At 45.5% G+C, this 9,626-nt stretch overlaps 1 pseudogene; it reads left to right on the top strand.

Moving 5' to 3' along the window:
• Positions 1–3,216: 3,216 nt before the first annotated feature.
• On the top strand, positions 3,217–6,812 carry LOC136536332 (uncharacterized; annotated as a pseudogene).
• Positions 6,813–9,626: the final 2,814 nt, after the last annotated feature.

The following is a 9,626-nucleotide window of genomic DNA, read 5'->3' as shown; positions in this document are numbered from 1 at the left end:
TATGATGGTTACAATAGTGATCATGATATGGAAGCACCAACAGAAGAGAAAATTGAATGGTCCCTACAAGCTTCTCAAGATGAGAAATTTACATGGAGCTCTGATGATGAATATGGATGCTATGGTGGGTACATGGAGATTCTTGGGTTTCATCCATGGAAAGAAATTATCTTCTTGAGTGAATCAATTACACGAGGATTGGCCTATCACTTGAGTAGCTCCAAAGTTGAAGTCCTAGGAAATATATATCCAGCAGGATATGCGAATGAATTGGGAAATGAACAAATCTTAAAATCATCTTTTCCGTACACACCTTGCTAGCTTACACAAACCGCAGACGAGAGGAGTTGAAAAGCTGATGAGAAAATCTCCATATGTTGTATTGCATCTTGTAGAGAGTTCAGGTTATATTCCTTATTTTCAAAATTTCGTACACAAATATGGGTGGCTTTGGGACAATAAGGTTGTATTAATCTCTGGATTTGCCTTTCCTTTTATTTGTTGCAATGACGATTATAAATTCTTATTAGTAGTAAGTTTGTCTTATCAGCTACAGTAATCTTGTTTCATGTTTGAATATTTGAATACTTCCCATATGTGGTTCTTTGAAAATGACATGTGGCATGTCGTGGAAATATTCTCATGTGGTGGGCATATATTGATTTGAATACTTCCCCAACACAGCAACATATTGAAATGTACAGCCCGGGATGGAATCTCGTACACTTAGAGAAGCATTCTGTAAGGGGTACAATTATTAAAAGAAGGGGTGATTTGACGAGTAGAAAATGGAAATTCTCTGGATATATGGTTGGACCCATGGATTCCACTGGGAGTTACCAGTAGACCTGCTACCCCAAGAGGTCCATCATTCCTCACAAAAGTTGCAAATTTAATAAACCCGGTAACTGGTATATGGGATGAAGAGTTGGTGAAGGACATCTTTTGGCAGAGGGATGCAGATATATTTTTATCGATGGCTGCAGATAAAAACGGTGAGGACTGGCCAGCATGGCACTTCAATCCAAAAGGGGAATTTTATGTAAAATCTTTTATATGAGGTGGATGTTAAGAAGAGAGAGTACGAAAGAGCAAGAGATGTGTTGGTTTCAAACATAGATGGCCAAGGGAAGGGAACTTTTGATTGGAAAAAAATCTGGAAGCTGCCACATAACAGCTTGGCAGTACACAAGAATATTGCTAGAAGAGGGGTGAAAAGGGAAACAATTTGTCCAATGTGTTGGAGTATAGACAAAGATTGTGGGCACCTATTTTTTAAATGCCATGGCGCTAAGGAAGTATGGCGAATGCTGAATTTGGAAGAAATCAGGAAGACTAGCAGAATGTAAATCGGGAAAGGAGACAATTCATGAAATTTGGAAGATGGATGAGGCTACACAACAGAAAGTGTGGGTTTTGCTTTGGAGATGGTGGTCGGCTAGGAACAAAGTGAATGCTCGGGAAAAAAGAAAGTCAGCTCAAGAAATTTGCTCACTCATAACCTTTTATGTGACTGAAGTTGAGAAGTTGAAGAAGAAAGAGGGAGGAAATATGCCGGAAAAGCTACACAAATGGAAGCCCCAATGCTTGGGAAAAAAAGAAAGTCAGCTCAAGAAATTTGCTCACTCATAACCTTTTATGTGACTGAATTTGAGAAGTTGAAGAAGAAAGAGGGAGAAAATATGCCGAAAAAGCTACACAAATGGAAGCCCCCCCGGCGCTCTGCTATAAGATTAATATTGATGCATCTTACCAAGCCAAAAAAAAAAGGATCATGTGGATAGGGATTTGTTGCAAGAGATAACAATGGGAATTTATGGAAGGAGGATGTGGCCACTTGGAGCACGTCACAAGCCTCGCAAAGGGTGGCTGAATTGGGAATGACTAGAATTGTGCTTGAGACTGATGCGACAGATCTTGAGAAGGGGCTGAACTCTGATGATCGGGACAGGAATGTTGAGGGTGGTCTATTTCGCCAAATAAGAGACACCATGAACCATTCTATTGTTCAGTGTGTGGTCTAGGAATGCCTGCAATCATGCAACAAAATGGCTAATAGCCTTGATAATAATCTCCAACCCATCTGATACAGCTCTGCTTCAGTGGTGTAGTTTTTTCTAACTTTAGCTAGTGAAGCAGCTTCACTCGTGGAGTTAAAGCTGTTTTTTAAACCATTTGGCAAAAAAACTTCTCTTTGTAGTAGAAAAGAGTGAAATGCCCATAAAACACTTTTTCTTACCTTTTTTTCTTTTCTTTTCCTACCATATTTGGTCACTAGCGGCCAACTGCATCTCCTTTTCAACCTCCGACCGCCGTGCGCCAATCCCACCACGGTGTCACGCCCGAGAGAGCGCACGACCATGGGCCGCCGGCAGCCCGCACCTGCGCTGGCTCCCTCCTCCATGCCGCCAACTTCCTCCACACCGGCGCCGCTGCCTCTAGCCACGGTCGATGTCTGCTCTCTCGACGTTGTGCCCCGCACTGACCCACCTGCGTGGGGCTAAAAGGGTCCAGGCCCATGCTATGTCATAGAGAGTTGGGAATGTGGCTTTTTTTAGCTCCATGCCACGCCACTACCCTATGAGAGCGTAATTTCTGGAGCTTCGGGTGAGAAGCTGGTGTGGGCTGGCCGTCTAAGGAACTCTTGTTCGTCGTCGTAGCTGTTGGCACAGGTTCGCGTGCAGCCTGCAGCATCGTGGAGGGGACAATGGGGGCGATCTGCTGCTTCGAAAAAAGACACGGCATAGACACAGCCGTCGCCGGTGCACCGAGCAGCAGGAGCAACGACACATGATGGTTTTGTGTTGACGCCACGCGTGCACGATGTCCACGCCCAGGGGGATCGGCGGATCGCCAGGTACGCAGCGGCGGCGCGCTGGCATAGGACTGCATATAAACAATACCTTTGCAGGTATGACAGATGGCCCCTTGCCTAAGATGATCTGATAGCGCTCGAATCTGCTTTGGACGGATGAGATGAGAAAAAGGTTACCTCGTGACTTCAAAAGAGGCAAGTCAGTGAAGTCACTGAAGCTCCACTCCATTAGGTGCTACACCCGTCATCGTCTACACCACGCATACCTAGAAGCACGCCGCCACCTCCCCTCCTATTCCGTTCCTCATGCTCCATCGATCGATATACCCCAGTACCCCACACCCCAAGCCCAGCCCCAAAACACAGTCCCAATCCAATCCAAAGCCCTGATCAGATATTTCGAGTTTCCGATCCATCCACCACATCCACACAACAAAAAGTCGATTTATAGAGATCTGACGAGGGAACGGGTGCTTTCAGTGCGGCGTCGCAGATCAAAATCCCAATTTCCAAGAGAGCAATGGATCGCTGGGACCACGACGAGGCTGTGACAGAGAATAAGACAGGCCCGCTGCCGCCGCTGCCGGACGACGTGCTAGCGGACGTGCTCCGCCGTCTCCCACCGCGGGGACTCGCCGTGTCCAGGTGCGTCTGCAAGGCGTAGCTCGCCGTCATCGACGCCCGCCGCCTGCTGCGGGAGGATCTCCTCCCCTTGTCGCGCTAGGTGGGTTCTTCATGAACTTCCAAGGGTACTACATCTCGGAGTTCTTCGCGCCCCTCTCGGACGGCCTCTGCATCTCCGACAAACACAACTACCTGCCAAAGGCCGGTTTCCTTTCCTGGGGCCACATAGGACAAAATTGTTATTATAGGACGCGAAATAATGTGCTTCGTTATTATAGGACTTCAATCGTCGATTTCGCTAAAACGACACTTAAAACGTTGACACTTTGTTTTAGATGACATTTGGTCCTTTTAATCACTTTTCTTATTTCAAATACATGTATTTTGCCATGGGAGGACCATATTGCCCTTGTGCGTGGGCTGCCTGGCAAATGCTGCCGCCGCCGCCTGGCCTGGGCAGGCTGGTTGGCTGCTGCCCGGCGCGCGAGAGCATGACGAGCACCCGCGGCGGCCTGCGCGCTAGCGGGGTGGCGCCGAGCACGCCATGCCGGACAGCGCGACGAGCACCCGCGGCGGTACGCGCTCGTTGCCGCTCTTCCTCCTCGCCGTGGCCACAAGCTCGTCTCGCTTGACTCCGACGACGATGCTTTCGATGGTGACTCCGACGAGGAGGAGGTGGCGGTGCAGCTCGCCGCACAGCGCCGGCAAGCTCTGGCTGAGAGCCTAAGCGCAGCTGAGCCGAAGCCGCTGCGTGCTCTGTGCCCTGCCCGCTGTTAGCTTGATGGCGGCATCATGACATCGTGCCTATGTCATATACTTCCTTTTTCCTCTTCAAATATAAAACCAAAAATACATGAATACCTTTACTCATCATCGTCACCACGGCCAATGCTCATCACCACGTTTCGTTTCATCTTCGTCTGACGCACCGTTTCGTCTGACCGGTGGGCAGGCTGGCTGGCTGTTGCCGCCGCCGCCCGGCTGGCAGGCTTGCCGCAGCCGTTGCCTGGGCAGGCTGGCTGGCACGCTTGCCGCCACCGCCGGGTATGTCACACATTATTAAAATTCACAAAAATACAATAAAAATTCTAAAAAAATTAGAGTAAAATTCTGGACATATAACACAATATTAAGTACACATAAATTCATCTCACATGTGTACTTAATATTATGTTATATGTCCAGAATTTTACTCTAATTTTTTTTAGAAATTTTATTGTATTTTTGTGAATTTTAATAATGTGTGACGTACCCGGCGGCGGCGGCAAGCCTGCCAGCCAGCCAGCCAGCCAGCCAGGCCAGGCGGCGGCGGCAGCAGCCAGCCAGCTTGCCCACCGGTCAGACGAAACGGTGCGTAGACGAAGATGAAACGAAACATGGTGACGAGCATTGGCCGTGGTGACGAGGATGAGTAAAGGTATTTATGTATTTTTGGTTTTATATTTGAAGAGGAAAAATGAAGTATATGACATAGGCACGATGTCATGATGCTGTCATCAAGCTAACAGCAGGGCAGGGCACGGAGCACGTGGCGGCTTCGGCTCAGCCGCGCTCAGGCTCTCAGCCAGAGCTTGCCGGCGCTGTGCGGCGAGCTGCACCGCCACCTCCTCCTCGTCGGAGTCACCATCGAAAGCATCGTCGTCGGAGTCAAGCAAGACGAGCTTGTGGCCACGGCGAGGAGGAAGAGCGGCAACAAGCGCGTACCGCCGCGGGTGCTCGTCGCGCTGTCCGGCATGGCGTGCTCGGCGCCACCCCGCTAGCGCGCAGGCCGCCGCGGGTGCTCGTCGCGCTCTCACACGCTGGGCAGCAGCCAGCCAGCCTGCCCAGGCCAGGCGGCGGCGACAGCAGCCAGGCAGCCCACGCACAAGGGCAATACGGTCCTCCCATGACAAAATACATGTATTTGAAATAAGAAAAGTGATTAAAAGGACCAAATGTCATCTAAAACAAAGTGCCAACGTTTCAAATGTCGTTTTAGCGAAGTCGACGATTGGAGTCCTATAATAACGAAGCCCGTTGTTTCGCGTCCTATAATAGCAATTATCTCGCCACATAGACGACCACTGCAATGGTCTTGTGCTGATACACGACTACGACGACAACGGCAACAAGATTGGCTACGTGCTTAATCCGGCCACTCGATGGCTGGCTCCCTTGCCCCCGTGCCCAGCCCCGCCCATGGAGATCAAGAGCACCTTCCAAGTCGAGTACCTCGCGTACGATCCAACCGAGTCGACAGACTTGGAGGTGGTCTCAGTTACCCGTTTTCTTTGGGTGAACAACCCTGGAGATTGTCTCTACGACAGTTCTAGAGATGCAGTGGACCCTGAGACAGAACAATCTGAGTGGCCACCATCGGTATGCATCTTACATGTGTTATCATCGAGAACTGGACAGTGGGAGGAAAGGTCTTTTACTCGAGAAGGTGATTCCATGGGGACCGTGCCTGGCATGAGAAACTGGCCAGGCGAACAACGCAATGTTGTGTACCGGCGAGGAGTGCTGTATGTGCATTGTCAAACTGATTATGTTATGAGGTACATACTACCTTGTTAAGTATCATCATTTTATTTGGTTTTGTTTTTTTTATCAGGTTGTTTTCTCGTCCTTTGGTTTTTATCTCCTATTAACAATGATTTCATATTACAGAATATCTTTATCGAGTGATAAGTATCACGTGATTAAACCACCACCGGGTATTGAAGGAAAAAACTATCGACAATTTTATTTAGGGAAGTCATCTAAGGGAATTTATTGTGCATCAATCAAGGGAAGATGCAGAGTTCAAGTATGGAACCTTGATGAATCAGGCTGTCAAATGGAGTGGGTACTGATCCATGACAGGAACCTTTCTAAGTGGTTGTTGAAACATATGCTTGAGTATCCACGACCATGTGTGAATTATGGTGCAAAAATCCAAGGATCTTAGGCCTTGCAGGATATTAATTACTATAATGATGATCACAATAGAGATCATAATATGGAAGCACTAGCAGAAGGGAAAATTGAATGGTCCCTACAAGTTTTTGAAGATGAGAAATTTACATGGAGCTCTGATGGTGAATATGGATGCTATGGTGGGTACATGGGTATTCTTGGGTTTCATCCATGCAAAGAGATTATCTTCTTGAGTGAATCAATAACCCGGGGATTGGCCTATCACTTGAATAGCTCCAAAGTTGAAGTCTTAGGCAATATATATCCAGCAGGATATGAGAATGAATTAATAAATGAACAACGCTTAAATTCATCTTTTTCCGTACACAGCTTGCTGGCTTACACAAACCGCAGACGAGAGGAGTTGAAAAGCTGAGGAAATCTACTATGTTGTATTGCATCTTACAGAGAGTTCAGGTTATATTCCTTATTTTCAAAATTTTGTATACACAAATATGGGTTGCTTTGGGACAATAAGGTTGTGTTAATCTTTGGATTTGCCTTTCCTTTTATTTGTTGCAATGACAATTATAAATTCTTATTAGTAGTAGGTTTGTCTTATCACCTACAGTAATCTTTTTTTTTCCCTATTTGAATACTTCCCGTCTGTGCTTCTTTGAAAATGACATGTGGCTTGTCGTGGAAATATTCTCATGTGGTGGGCATATATTGATTTGAGGGTGTTAGGCCGGTGGAGAGGGAGAGGGTGGGGGGCCTAGGGCAGCAGGGGGCTGCAAGGCATCGTCCTGGGATAGGGGAGGTGCATGGAGGCTTAGGGCATGGAGAATAGGAGGATGTATCCTCTATTTTCTTGCTTGAATTTATAGATTATATCTCCCCTATATTCGAGTCCACTAGGAGTTGTCCAAGCAATCTAATGGTGAAATCATTATAGACTAGAACATCAGGCGCCCTTCGGGTGCCCTGCCTTGACTAGCTCATCAGAGAATTGTTTCATGCATTGATATGAAATAAAGCATATATAATGCTTGATTTTCCAAAAACCATAAATGCATAAATATTATTGTAAAGATTGACAGCAAAATCTCGTCCACCATTGTTTGTTTCTTACATAATCTCCAAGGGTAAATATTACATGATCTGAGACAAAAAAGCTTAACATTGGTACCATATCATATTGTGCACATAATTGTTAAACAAAATCACAAGCCCCCCTACATTGTCAGGCTTCTTGTTCAGATCTTCAGATCTATTTTGAGGTCTCCAATCTTCATCCTTCGCTTCATTCCTAATCCAATGATTCCTTTAGTCCTTTGTGGCCTCAAAGCTACCATTTTGAGGTTAGCACAAAACGAAAAGAAGGTAAAACATGTGAAGAAACCATAGGTAGTGTCAGTAGTGAAGCTAATGTCAGCCATACGTCGTTACCATCTTTTTAGTGGTTCATACACATGAAGGTTCCTAAAGAATAGAATAGATTAGATTAATATACTCTGTACTTGAAAGGTGCATGTTTAATGACAAATAAAAAATTGAGAAAATTGAGCACCGATGATTCTGTAGGATTTATTGTTCATAAGTATTAAATGAAAACCCCACTAGAAATTGGGAATAATCTTAAGTAACCTAGTTGAATCAATATGTACAATTCAATGTGCATGAAACATATCTCGGTTTCATTGTAAATATAGTACTGCTTGTCATAGGTACTAACACCACTAACTTGTAAGTAGTAAAAATACACAATTTGTGTAGGTACTAAAAGAAATTGAACCAAGACAATATTATGGGATAGATAGAAGAAGGAGCATCCTGTGAAAACCCCAATGGCATTTACATGAATGAGAAATAGAAATTAAAAACTTCCGTAAGGCTAAGTTTGTCGTACTACTGTATTCCATTCTCTGATTCTTTGTCTTTCATAGTGTATGAAATGCAGTAAAAAAGAGACATGTTGTGTCAGTAGATGTACACATGGCATAGTGTCTCTTTCTCAGGGGACTCGTCTAAACTTTTTACTTTTATTTGATAGCTTGTGCAGTGTACCTGTCACTTATGTGCATGGGTGAAGGAAAAAACAATCAATTAAGAACCTATCAATCCTATACCATGACAGTGAATCCACCAAACAAAAATTGCCTAACTAGATGCCTTGAAGTAGGTGTCATCAGTCATGTATTTTGACTGAAGCGTAAATGAGATGAAAAATATGTTTGTTATTCTAAATCAACTACGTTCATCAAAGCCAATAGGTAGGGGATGGACCTATTTGGTCTAGATACAAACCTCGAACAAGAAACAACACTGCACAAGTGCATACACACGAATAAGAGTACAGACATCATTCAGGCATACATAAAAGAAACAATATGCAACTCCGTTCATCAAATTTCACTTAGTATTCTTCAAAAAAAAAATTCACTTAGTACACATACCTGCAGTGGTATAACGAAATGTACCTCAAGTTATCCTGTGCAATTATGGAATACACATGAACCATAAAAATGCAACATCCATAGTTAATGAAAGGTCAAAGAATCTTCAGTAGTTCAGTATTGAGGATGATAGTGGGGTTAGGCATTGATATACACTGCAGCTATTTGAACAAAACATGTTTCTATAGCTATCCATGGTTATCAAAATAAAATTTCAGTACGAACGGTGGTGCAAGCTCTGTCCCATCCCGGCGGCAGCGCGGTCCCTGACCGGTGGTGCGTGCAGCCCTGCTCCATGCTCGCTGGCTGGAGTTTCGATCTAGGTGCGAGGCCGGTGAGCCCAGGTCCCACGGCGCACGGTCCCTGCTCCATCCATCCCGACCGGCGAGCCTAGGTCGCTAGCCCTAGATGGCGCCCTAGGCCAGCGGCTCCTCTCTAGGCACGGCCCTAGGCAGCTCGACCCCATGCACACACCGGAAGAAGGAAGATGGAAGATGGAGGGTTCGCTCTTCAATGAGAGAGGGAGAGAGTTGAGAGCTGTGGACCGTGGATGACACGTGGGGTTGCTCAACAGTTTTTTCAGAAGTCATAGCTGTTGACGCAAATAGCTTTCGACTTTCGACTTTCTCACAGTCCACACCCCACATTAGCTTATCCACAGCCCACAGCTCAAAGCTACATTTGTAAAAGCCACAGCCCAACTAAACAGGACCTGGATATAATGTTGTCTAACAATTTTTGCTTCCAAACTGTTTCAGTCTAACGAGGTATATTAGCAAAAGCAAATAAACAAAAAAATTTATGAATAATGGACAATGGATATGTATGTAAGGAGTAAGAAGTACTCAGCAGTG

This window comes from Miscanthus floridulus, chromosome 2 (assembly GCF_019320115.1).
Source record: "Miscanthus floridulus cultivar M001 chromosome 2, ASM1932011v1, whole genome shotgun sequence".
Lineage (NCBI taxonomy): Eukaryota > Viridiplantae > Streptophyta > Magnoliopsida > Poales > Poaceae > Miscanthus > Miscanthus floridulus.
Note: the sequence above shows the minus strand (reverse complement) of the source record. Positions and strands in the feature narration are given on the sequence as shown.